This window comes from Podarcis tiliguerta, assembly GCF_965153285.1.
Source record: "Podarcis tiliguerta genome assembly, chromosome: 9".
Taxonomy (NCBI): Eukaryota; Metazoa; Chordata; class Lepidosauria; order Squamata; family Lacertidae; genus Podarcis; species Podarcis tiliguerta.
In genome coordinates this window covers 2030492-2042726 of record NC_139542.1, presented here as the reverse complement: position 1 = coordinate 2042726, position 12235 = coordinate 2030492, and the positions used below count along the sequence as shown (strand labels likewise).

At 51.4% G+C, this 12235-nt stretch overlaps 1 protein-coding gene across 2 annotated transcripts in view; it reads right to left on the bottom strand.

Moving 5' to 3' along the window:
- PAIP2B (poly(A) binding protein interacting protein 2B) overlaps positions 1-11640 on the bottom strand; it is a 35557-nt gene extending 23917 nt beyond the window's left edge. Inside the window, exon 1 of one of the 2 annotated variants that reach the window (XM_083398843.1) lies at positions 11390-11640. The gene's annotated coding sequence lies outside the window, so the exon portion shown is untranslated. Of the gene's footprint in view, positions 1-11200 lie in introns of both variants that reach the window. The other variant, XM_083398842.1, reaches the window with a different exon arrangement.
- Positions 11641-12235: the final 595 nt, after the last annotated feature.

Genomic DNA, 12235 nt, shown 5'->3' with positions numbered 1-12235 from the left:
ATAGGCAAGCCTACGAAGGCACACGTGACCGGCTACATGTTTTGCTGTGTTTCACTCCTGTTAAGAAATTTTAAATCTTTTTATTTATTTATTTCAGATGTGTTTCCCACTCTAGACTCCTTTGGGATGAAGCGCATGATGTAACTCTGATTTATATAAACCAATAAACACAACAGAGGCTTCAACAGGCCCGGTCATGCCCCCTTTCCCCTTTGCTCTGGAATGCAACACTCTCGCAAGACACACAGAGCAATATTAGCCTCCGAGATGCTAACAGCCAAGCCACTTGCACTGGATCCTAGCCTGCTCACATGCAGTGCTGAGAATGCCTCTTGGCTTCTGCTCCACGTTATGTGATGCTGGAAACTTCCTGCTGTATTCTGCCACTACCAACGTCATGTAACTTCCCCAAGATAAAGAAGTCTACCATCACTACTGTGCCTGACAAACAGGTTGCCACGACTCCCAACTGAGAGTCTGGGAACCAAGGAAAGGCAACTAAATCACCAAAGGACTACGCATATCTCATTGGAAAAGACACTCCTCTCGCCTCCAAGCAAAATGCTTCTTTAATAATAGGATACACACTCAGGACTTATTCCCGAAACAGATGAGTGCCTAAAGACGAGCATTGTTGATAGACAATCAATTTTTGTCACAAAGAAACAGAGCACCACCTGGGGTCGCAGCCATCTACTCTGGAGAAGCAGCAGGAAGACACACGCAGGTCAAATGAAAGGGTAATTTTCGCTTTTTAAAATTCTATTTAAGCAGTCTTGCAGGGGGACTCTGACCTGGCGCTGCTTACCTCACTTAGTTATTGGTGACCTAGAAGACAGCACACACAAATGAACACACACTTAAATCTTGCCTGCCACCGGAAACTTCCTGTTCCTAGTTCATCAATGGGGCAGACCATGATCAGAGTAGGTCATGGTGGGTTGCAGTTATGTCACTGGCAAAGCAGGACAAAAAATAGCAATCCCTATTTATGCCCTTGAAGTGTAGGGCACAGCCCACTAAACCCTGCAATTTGCAAGTCATAATTAATCAACAATATGCCCATTAATAGGAAGTTCGGGATGTGTGCAGAGAATCATTTATATATTGCAAGGACATTTATGAGGTTCCTCTAAACACACCAAGGCATGCAGACTTTCTTGGGAGGCCAGCCTTTCCTGTTGCGGGGGGGGGGGGCAGGCAGTGCCCCCAACTAGCCCGTTAGTTTCTCCAGAGGAGTAGATGACAGATATACTCTTCCTACATGAAAGAAAAGTCAAGGGGAACATTCTGGGACCTCATTTGGGTGCAGTCATACCAGCTTCCAAGAGCAACCAAGTCTTCCACCCTCTACATCCACTTGGGTTCAGTTTCTGGGGCAGACTAGATGTAAAGTCAGGATCTGGCTTGAACTCTCCTAGTACTTCTCAGGCTGTGTGCACTTCAAAATTCTCACTCCTCTCACCTACAACCCTCTTGGCAGGTCGGTATGACTCAAAGAGCAGAACGTGCTCTTCTGTATGCTTCACTGAGGAACAGGGGTGACCCACTGCCTAAGCCCTTGCAATGCTACAGTGGACTGTATACTCCTGAGCAGGGACTCATCTGTGTCTACTGACTCAGTAAACAACCATGAACATTGATAGCAACATATAAATAAACATAATAATTATGCAAGATGTCCCAAAATGACATATGTAAAAAAATTGGAACAATAAGGGCTAAACCCAGCTACAAAAAGAGTAATAAAAAAGACCTGAAAGACTCATTCAAAAGAATATATAAAAGGAAGAAATCTCATCCACGCTACTTAAAAGGATAAGTACAAAAAAAGAAGCCACAGACATTAGTGACCCTCCCAAGGGACTGGGTAAAGAATGACAGGCACGCCTAATGAAGCACAACACATCTGCTTCTCTGCTTTGCAATGTTTGAGGCCTTTCACAATGCAAAGGATTCTCTCAAGAACCAGGACAGTATGGAGGGGAGATAGGTTATGGCAAGAAGCCATGAAGGCTCTGCTCTACCTCGACTGTCGAAGGCAGCAGGCCCCTGAAGACCAGTTGCAGAAACCACAGGAGGCGAGAGGGCTGCTCTGGTCAGATCCTGCCTGAGGGCTTCCCAGGAGAAGCATCTGGATGGCCACTATGAAAACAGGTTGCTAGACTGTGGGGGCCCTGGGCCTGATCAGCAACCCAGCTCTCCTGATTCTCTTAAGAACGTAAGGAGAGCCTGCTGGATCAGGCTTAGGGCCCATCTAGTCCGGCATCCTGTTCTCACAGGGGCCAACCAAGATGCCAGTTATGGGAAACCCAAAAGCAGGATTTGAGCACAAGAGCAACTCTCCCCTCCTGCAGTTTCCAGCAACTGGGATTCAGAAGCATTGCAACCCCCAAGCGTGGAGGCACAGCAGAGCCGTCCTGGCTAGGAACCACCAAAAGCCCTCTCCTCCATGATTTTGTCTAACTTAAGTTTTAAAGCCATCCAAGCTGGGAGCAAGTTCTATAGTTTAGCTTAGAGACAGAAGACACAGGGAGCTCTCTTATGGAGATTCACAGGCAGACCACATTCTAGGACTGGCTGTGCGGCTGTGCAGCCAGCAGAAAAATAATAAAGATCAACAGCAACCCAACTGAGAGACCCAGACGGAGCAACTACACAGCATTCTCGACGGAAGGTTTGATCCAGCCCCCACAGAAGCAATACTGCCAATACAAGCAGGAGGTCAATGGGGCAGGCAGATGTTCACAGGGTCAAAGTCCTGGGGCTGACCTGGTCACTTGCAGCATATTTAATAGAGGCAAGGAGACCCTGACACGCTCTATATGCTATAGGACTCCAGTTCCCATCAGCTTCAGCCAGCATGACTAAACATCAGGGATGATGAGAGTTGTAGTCCAACACCATCTTGATGGCCGCAGGGTCCTCCACCCGGTTTAATGGATCATTCTGGTCCTTGTGAAGCCAAGCACACCTCTGCATTCAGAGCACCACACAGAATGGGGAACAAGTTCCAGAGGGGAAGCAGCGTCACTCCCTTGTGGCAAGAAAACACCAAGCCCTGTGACTGCTTAAAGATTAACAAATCTGTTGTGGCAGGAGCTTAGGTGGGTGCCCCCCCCCCCCGGAGACATGCAAAGAGGTCACCTCAGGAGGAAAAGAAGCAGATGGCAAGCCAAACAGAGAGATGTCTAGGAAGTGGCCAAGGCAGGCCTGAGAGAGCAGTCCGTGAAGCCTCTTCCTATGGAGAGTATAAACAAATAGCAGATTCAGCCAGGGGGAAAGGGAACCGTGCTTTTAGAAAAGAGGAGCAGCTTATTGGCAGAGCATCTGCTTGGCATGCAGAAGGGCCGAAATTCAATCCCCTGCGTCTCAGGAGAGACCCTGGCGAGCTGCTGGCATTCAGTGTTGTCAACACTAAGCTATGAGGCTTGCTATACGACAGCTAAACGCAGGAAGTCACCAGCCACTGATTACAGGCTCAATATTTACATGTACTAATGTGGGAAAGCAGGAGAAAGTGAAGCAGGGCTTGTATCAAGCCAGACCATTTCAGCTACTACTTCCCAATCCGACTGCCTTGGAACAGGCGTCGAGCCTCCCCTCCGCCCATGACTCCCAGAACCAGGGCTTTGAGAAGCACCACACAATGCTGCGAGAGAATAGGCTCTGCATGCTGGTAGCCCCCCCCCCCCTGCCCAGGAGCAACAGGGCCAGGTGGCTGGAACGCACCGGCTGCCTCCATCACTTTCCTCGGCCTGGGAGAGAGAATTTGCAGAGTTCAGCCAAGGAAGAGGCAGCTGCTCGCCGGGATGTTCCCGTAACAATATCCAGCCGTGTTGGTACATGTTTTCCTGTGAAACCTGAAGAAGAGGCAGGGAGCGAGTCCTGGGGACATGCAAAAGAACAGGCTCAGTTGGGGGTGGGGGGCTACGCACCAAGCAGAGGCGCCCAAGACCTGCCCCCAATGGAGAAGGTAAGGGAGCTCAACTGACAGGCCAGCCAACCCGGCACTCACAACAGTCTCCCACCTGCCTCTATACTCTGGAGAAGCAGAACAGGGCAAAATAGCCATCCGCTTCAACGAACACGGACGCCTACAAGGACCACCGATCTTACTTCTATTTGGTGGCTACATTTTGTTTCAATAAAAAGTGCACATGCACAGCATGATCAAACCTCACAGAACTGAGGCACCAGTGGTGACCAAATCAAGAAGTCCACAGACACCAGTGGACCGGCTGGAGAGAGCTTGAAAGTTTCCACAGTGGAGAAACAGCAGGTGGAGGAGATGCAACCAGACGTAAGTTGGGGTGGAAGATTCCCCCTGGTTTATTTGTTTATTTAGTGGGGCAGGATGCACATCATTAGGTCATCAGCATGGTCATTGGACAGACGCCAATTGCAAATGCAACATTAGGAAAGTTTTTAGCTTTTTTCACCAAAAACAAGTAAAATTAGCATGCTGAATCAAATCGCTCTCTGGGGCAGCCTTCTCCAACCAGGTGCCTTCCAAACATCTTGGACTGCGACTCCCATCAGCCCCAGCCAGCAATGTGCTCACACCCCAAGGAGAGGAAGCTCAAGGATGCAGAAAATCTGCGAGAGGCTTCACAGAAAAGTTGGGGTCAGGGGCAGCTTGATAAACCAAACAAACTATAATTTGACACCAGGTAACTCCATGTGGAAGAGTGGTTTAAGCAAAAGTGATATTGCAGTTCTTTTGAAGCGATCTCTCTTCTGACAGTCTCGGGGGGGGGGTGAGAGAGAGAGCTTGACTGATGTGGGGATGAATTCCTTCTTCTTTGCTGTTTGATCTTGGCGCACAGAAGCAACAGGGAATGGCATCCTTTTCTCAATTATTACAGTGCTAGCCCACCCTTCCTTTAAGAAGCCCAGCAAATGACACTGCCCCATTTTGCTACTCATCTTAAGAGACTGAGGGGGAAAGTAGGAAAGGCAGTCTTCAAGTGTATAACCAAAGTTCTCTTGCAGTATTGGACCAACCCAATTTTACACTTATAGGATCAAATAAGAGACCAACTAAATATGGCCTTCTTCCTCCCCACAAAGGGCTAGAATGAAAGAGGGCTCGTTACCATGAACAGAGCTCTACCCCACTCCTCAAAAAGCTCTAATGCTCTGCTTGGCCAAAGTCCAAAATGGCAAATGTTTGGACAGTGCCAGATCACCACAGCCCAGCAAGGAAGTCCAGGGAAGGATGCAAAAGACCAAGAATATTTCCAACATCTCATGGAATGGGGAAGAGTTCATTGGGATTAGATTCATGCCCACTGGTCCAATTCCCCAGGGATTGAGGGGAGGCTCCAGATAGTTCCACGTCCGTGGTCAGCAAAATGTGCAGCCATGCACAGAACCAGCAGCTTTCCTGCATTCCTCTCTTAGAAGCTGTGGCACACCACTGGGAGCACCAGCTGCTTGGACTACAGCTGTGGGGCATGACTGCATTCGCCACTGTGAATCAGCACAGCCTCCTCTGGCCTTGAGCCACTCCTTGTCAGCTATGTAGAACAATGGGGCTAAAGGGGGGGGGCATGGAGGTGGAAAGAGATAGGCATCTGAAAAGACTGGGCAAAGCTGACCAAAGTTGTAGGTCAAGACTTCTCCAACACGGCCACTCCAAGCCTCCTAAGAGTCGGAGAAGCATCTGACTAGAAGAAAAACTAAGGGCAGATGGCAGAGGCAGCAGAGCCAACCCTGATCCCCACCCCAAGGGCAAGCAGATGGAAGGAGGGTGGAAGGCCTTCTGCCACACTGGCCTGTCCCTTTGCAGCATCTCCTCTTGCCAATCTGCTTACGTTCCTCATCCGTGAATCCCATCTTCCCGTTTTCTACCTGTTTAGTTGCTGCGATCCTAGAGGGCAGTGCAGAGCTGCCCACACCATGAGCCACTAGAGCCACAGACTCTCCATAGAGTGTCTCCCTGGTTAGAAACAGGTCAGGTAACAGGAGTGACTACTGCCACCACCTGACCACAGACCTTCCCCAACTGGAAGCGATGTAATGGCTCCCTGTTCAAGTCGGGACTTTGCCTAGGCAGCAAGAGACTTCCTAGTGCACCTGCCTGGGTTGCACCTGATGGCTACCTACAGCTAGGCTCTGACACCACCCCTCTGGCCTGGCCAGACTACTGCTGCTTATATCTCCCAATCCACTACTCCACTCTGACCCCCTTGACCCAATTCTATTCAGACTTCATGATAAATCAGGAATGAGGAATTTGTGGTTGGAATATATCTCCCCTGACCGCCAGACATGCAGGTTTGGACTGATGGGAGTGGTGATTCAACAGCATCTGGAGAAGCACAGATGCTCCCCCAGTCCTAGGAGAAACCAATGTTTATTATGGCAGTAACAAACTGCATGCTCCCCCATCTGCCCCCACCCCACCACAGCTGAGAAAAAGCTTTTACAGTGGTGCCTCGCAAGACGAAAAGAATCCGTTCCGCGGGTCTTTTCGTCTTGCGGTTTTTTCGTCTTGCGAAGCAAGCCCATTGACGGAGTAGTGCTATTAGCGCTATTGGCGATTTAAGGGCTAAAAACGGCTTTTTAAGGGGTGGGGGATTAGCGGTTTTGCTGCTAAAATGCTTTTAGCAGCTTAGCGATTCAAAATAAGGGGCTTTGGAGCAAAAAAAAATATCAAATTTTTTCGTCATTTTTCGTCTTGCGAAGCAAGCCCATAGGGAAATTCGTCCTGCGAAGCGCCTCTGCAAACAGAAAACCCTTTCATCTTGCGGGTTTTCCGTCTTGCGAGGCATTCGTCTTGCGGGGCACCACTGTACTTCTGTTCTTAATTAACTGCAATTTCATGTTGCAGCCAAACCTGAAAACTGTAATTAAACTTAACTATTGTTTGAAACAAGTGAACTTCACAACCCATGGTTTGAAGTTTGTTTCAAACAAACCATGGCTAATATTGACCAGAGTGAAGGATTTGGACACAATGCTCAATTGTGATTAATGAAAAAACGGAGCTCTGTTTTCCTCCTTGTGCCTGCACCAGAGGAGGAAAAGGAGCACACAAATCCCAAGGCTTGCTCAACTCCTTCCTGTCATCATAATCCTGGTTTATTGCGACGTCTGAATCAACTCAATGGCCTCTGCTATGCTGCTCTGGCTCAAACAGCCGCCTCTTCTCTTGCTCATCATATATCTACATATACATTTATACAGATATATGTTTACATGATCTCCTCCCCAAAGTTCATCATAAGGTCCCAGGGCAAATTATAACAATATACTGACAATTAAGTCTATGACCTAAAACATGCTCTCTGGAAGGCAATCTCCAATTGAATTGAATATACTTCCAAGATACTGTAGCAAGAAGTGGCCCCAAAGCAAAAGGTTATTTGACAGGTCTGATACAGCAGATGACCAAAAGATTGTCAGTCACATTACTGTATACTGGCACGAAAGTTGCTTCATTTTAAAATCCCTTTGCATCTCAGCAGCTGCTCAGTTTGCTGCAATTTTTTTATTTATTCAGTTTGCTGCCGTAACTTTTTCTGTAAAAACAGCATCCCCTTAAAAAACAAGTTTTTCTGGACTAATAAAAAGCAAATCTAAAAAACACGAAATTCTCCTGTGAAATTTCATGATGAAGGTCGCAAAAGAATAATTAGGGAGCAAAACCATCTCCTGCTACTGCATCAGAGGCACGACTAGAAAGGTCTCATACATCTGTCCCACTTGAAACAGACAAGAGCTAGGTTAGTTAAATGCTCCACTCAGACTTCATCAAGGCTAGAAACTCCATCATTAGGCCCTGATCTAAGAAAAATATAGTGTTTATCCTGGCCCTTGTCAAATCTGCAAAATCCAAACGGGTGACTGAAGGATATTAACACAAGCTAGTCAGATGAGCACTGCTTATTCCAATAATCTTCACTCTAGAACTTCTGAAGCCCAGAATTTTCAATGCTTTCCCCACCTCTTATTTCTGGACAGGCCCAGAAGCCGCCAGCGTTCCCACACTGTTGTGGCTTGCCCTTGCAAACCTGTCCGACGCACATGCTTTGCTCAGTGGCCCCTTTGGCGCGTGCTGAACAAAGTACAAGTTTTTCTGGCTTGGCAAGTGTCGGGCTGCGCAAGGACTTCCAGCACTGGTTCCTAATTGGATATGGGTATCCCCTCCCAGAAGCGGCAGCATCCAAGCTGGTGCCAGGCACCCAAACAGAGGCTAAGCCTCTCCCAGCTCATGCCACAGCACCTTACCCCACCCCTCAGACTGGTGCTTGCTGGCAAACACCAACATGTGAAACACATGCCAGTCACAAGAGCTGAGGGAACAGTGCTGACTCCAGACATGCAGCTCTTCTATAGTCCTCATTCACAAAGGATCTGTGCTGGCTTCCAGAGGGGCATGATATCAGAGGAAACGAGAACCTGGATTCCATCAAATCCACCCATCTCATGAAGAAGCAAAGAACTGCACCCAACAGCAGCAAGGAGAAGTGGAATGCACCCCTGCCCTGAAAGAATGGCAGATCCGCAGAGACCCACTAAGTTAGTTATTGGTATAAGCTTTCTTCTTCAGAAGCATGCATGCACACGAAAGCTCATATCAATAACTAACTTAGTTGGTCTCTAAGGTGCTACTGGAAGGAATTTGTTTATTTGTTTTGTTTTGTTTCAACTACGGCAGACCAACACGGCTACCTACCTGTAACTAGAGCTGAGAGAGAGATTCCAAGGTCAGCAGATCTGGCCTCCTGACCTAGTCTTTCACTCCTCTCCAGTCCACAAATCCACCTCTAACCCACAGAAGGCAGAAGCAAACAGTGGTCTATGGATGACTCACATAAACGTGCCAAACTTCAATATGGAGATGGCCAAAGAAACACTTCAGGCCCAACCACCAGGTCTCAAAAAGAGAATTGCTATGGAAGGAAAAGTCCAAGTAATCCCACTGAACTCCACTCTGAATGGTTGCCCCCCCCCATGCCAAAGTTCACAAAGGCTGGGTAGAATGCTCCAGGTTTAGCTGCCACAGGAAAAGGAATGTTTCTTCATTATACAGGATAATTGATGCCCAAGGAAGAGCTCTGTGCACGAAAACTCAGAAACTGGCATACCCAAATCCCAACAACGCCCCCCCCCCATGGTGCTCTTTATCTTTGGGACTACGTAACCTGAACTATCTATTGCAAAACCAGAAAACAAGGTAAGCAAGGGGGCAGGTTTGCATGGACCAAGGTGGCTTTCAGGTGTCAGAGCAAGGGACTGGAGAGAGGCTGTAGCTTCATTCACTGACAATCTGCCTAAAGGGCAGCACAGCCAAGGAAGCACTGACTGGAAAGTTACCCCTAGCGGACCTGCCCCCACTGTAAGAGTCTCACTTCGCCAAGGCTCTTGAAATTATCCCTCTGTGCCTACAGTGTGGCCATGCTTCAGGAGCAGATAGCAACCACTAGTCCCTCTGGGTGGGGTGCCCTTTGCAAACTCAGTGTTCAAGAGCCCCAGCTCCTCTTCTCTGCTGGAGGGGGGTGGGAAGGCAAAATGCAGGTGGAAAGGCAACAATTTAATCTGCAAAGTGGCTGGCTAGAAGCAGAACCGGAGTGCTGAAAGTCGGGTTGGATAAACCGGACAAGGCACCCTGAGGCAGAAAAAACGCCTGACCTGCCAGGTAGGAGAGGCCCCCTCATTGGAGAAGGCCTGGGGTGTGCCTGCCTGCCGTCCCTCCCGCAAACTAGGGCAAGCAGCAGCAGCAACAACCCACCCTATGGCGGAAGAGAGGCTCCAGGCCAGCCCTGCTGCAGAGCACCCCAGGCTCCCACGCCAAGGCTTCTCCGAACTTTCAACACAAGTTCTGCCCAAACAAAGGGGCACCAGAGCCAAGTTCAGCTGAGCCTCAGCAATTTGGGACAGGGACCCATCTCTTTGTCCTCGCTCATGCTGACGGGGCTGGAGTCAGAGAAGCAGGCAGTCTCTGGCCTCAACCTCTCCTGGGCTCCGCCAGAGTCTCCCCTGCCCCAGGGAAGCGGCCAATACCTGTTTATTTGGTCGGCTCCCCTGCCCCACCCTCGGAGCCCAACCCTCGTGGCAAGGGGCGATTACAACATCTTAAAGACACACAATGAAGCAACAGAAAACACGTAGAGAAAACTCCTTCCCAGCCAGGCGCTTTCCTGCCGTCAGCAAAAGCCAGGCCAGCTTAAAGAAAGTTTTGCCGTGGTTATTGTTTACAAGAGAAGTGACTGGAGGGTTGTTGTTTTTTTTGGGGGGGGGGCATGGGACTACCTTCCAACTGCTCGTGCTTTCATATGCCCAAAGAGCTGCCATCACACACAAGAGGGTGGGGGTGAGGGGAGAGATTCCCACCTTATGGCTCACATATTCCAAGATGGGAGGATTCAACTGATGGGAAGCGCAAGCCCAGCAAGGGGAACCCTGACCCAAAAGGCTCCTCCAAGCCTGACCACCATCTGGGGGGGGGGGGGGGCGTCCAAGCCCTGGGTCCCCTCCATCCGGCAGAAGGAAGGGCCAGACCTGAACCGCCCCCTCCCCACGGACAGCATCCCTAGTGGGCAGAGCAGAGCATCTCCCTGGGTCTTTCTCTGCATCCAAGCGCGTGGGTGAAGTAATGGCGGGGAGGGGGGACGCCCGAAGCAGCGGGGCCCCCTCTCGAATAAAACATTGGGGGGGGGGACACCTGTCCCGCATAATCAATCGCAAGACGCCGCGCGTGCGCACCATTCGAATGGCAATGCACGACAACCTGGGAAGGGGGGGCGCCCCTCAACTATTTTATATGGGGGGGGGGTCCTAAGGGACCTTGGCTCCTAAGTCCTGAAGCCACAGCCGAGCCGAGCCGAGTCCCCTCCGGGTGGGCGAGAAGAGCGCCCCCCCGCTTTCCCGAGATCCCATCAGAGGACGGGGGGGGCTTTTGTCGGGGGGGGGGCGGGTGAGGTGAAGATTGACAGGTCAGCTGGCCAACGGGCGGGGGGGGGGCGGGTAATGTCGCCCCTCCGGGGCCAGAGGAGGAGGAGAAGAATGGAAAGGAGCCCCCACTCAACCTCTGAAATTCCCCCCCCCCCCGGCAGCCCGCGCGCCCCCGGCCCTGAGTGCGCGTCCGTCCGAGAGGGAGGGGAACCCCTCGGGATCCCCCGGGGCTGAGGAGGGTCTTCCTCGAAGGCCCGAGCCTGAGGGGGGCGCAGCGCAGCCTCCCCCGCCGTACCTGGCGTGGGCCCCGCAGGGCCGCTCTCCGCGCGCTGCCCGCCTGCCCCGGCCGCTTTCTCAGCCGCCGCCGTCGCCGCCGCCTCCTCCGGCCCTCGCTTCTCCGCGCTCGCTCTTCTCCTCGCTCTCCCTCAGACACGCCGCGCGCGAGGCCTGCCCCCCGCCATTGGCCGCGCCGCCCGCCACTCACCTCCGCCCCGCCCACGCTCGGCGGCCCGCGACGGGGGAAGGGGACGGCCGCTCCGCCGAGCCGAGCTCCCATTGGCCGCTCCCCGCGACCTCGCGCCTTCCCTGCTTTCCTCTAGGCGCCCATTGGCCAGCCGCCCCCGTCCATCTCTCTTGGAGCGTTTCCCACCCGCCTACCCTCGCTTTGGCTCGCTTTCCGCTCAAAGGCGGCGAGGCACCCGTCGAGCACTCGAGCGCTGATTGGCCGAGGGCTCTTTCTCGTAAGCCCGCCCTCCAACCCCGCCCCTCGGCTCCGAAAGGCGGCGGGCGGGAGGCGTCCCCCACGTGGGGAGGCAGCGCGCGACGGCGATTGGACTCTCAGCCGACCCGAACCACGAGCGGCGCCGGCGTGGATTGGGCGAAGTACCTGCTGCTCAAAGTTGGGACTCAGCCAATCCGGAAAGGCCTCTGCGGACTGAACCATGGACGCAGGGGGGGGGGGAGCGCAGAGAACAATGCCTTCTTCGTTTGCTGCGGCTGCATCCACTGGCTCCACTGGGGGGGGGGGTTCTGTCTGCTGTGTTTATAAGGTTTTATTTAAAACGGGGCTGCTGTTGTTTTAACCCCACTCCTGAGCCAAACAAATACTCTATCCCTCTCCATCTGATAATCTGATATGTCACAAAAGGAAAAGGGAACAAGGAGGGCAGAGGAGAAGCCAGAGCAAACACTTTTGTATTTCTCAGCTACAGAATATCTGTAATGACCAACTGGAACAGGAAAATTTCAAGAGCGAGCCAAAAGCTGCTCATCGTTCAGCAGTTTATTCATTCAGTTTTTATCCTGTCCTTCCTCCCGGAAAGAGCTCTGG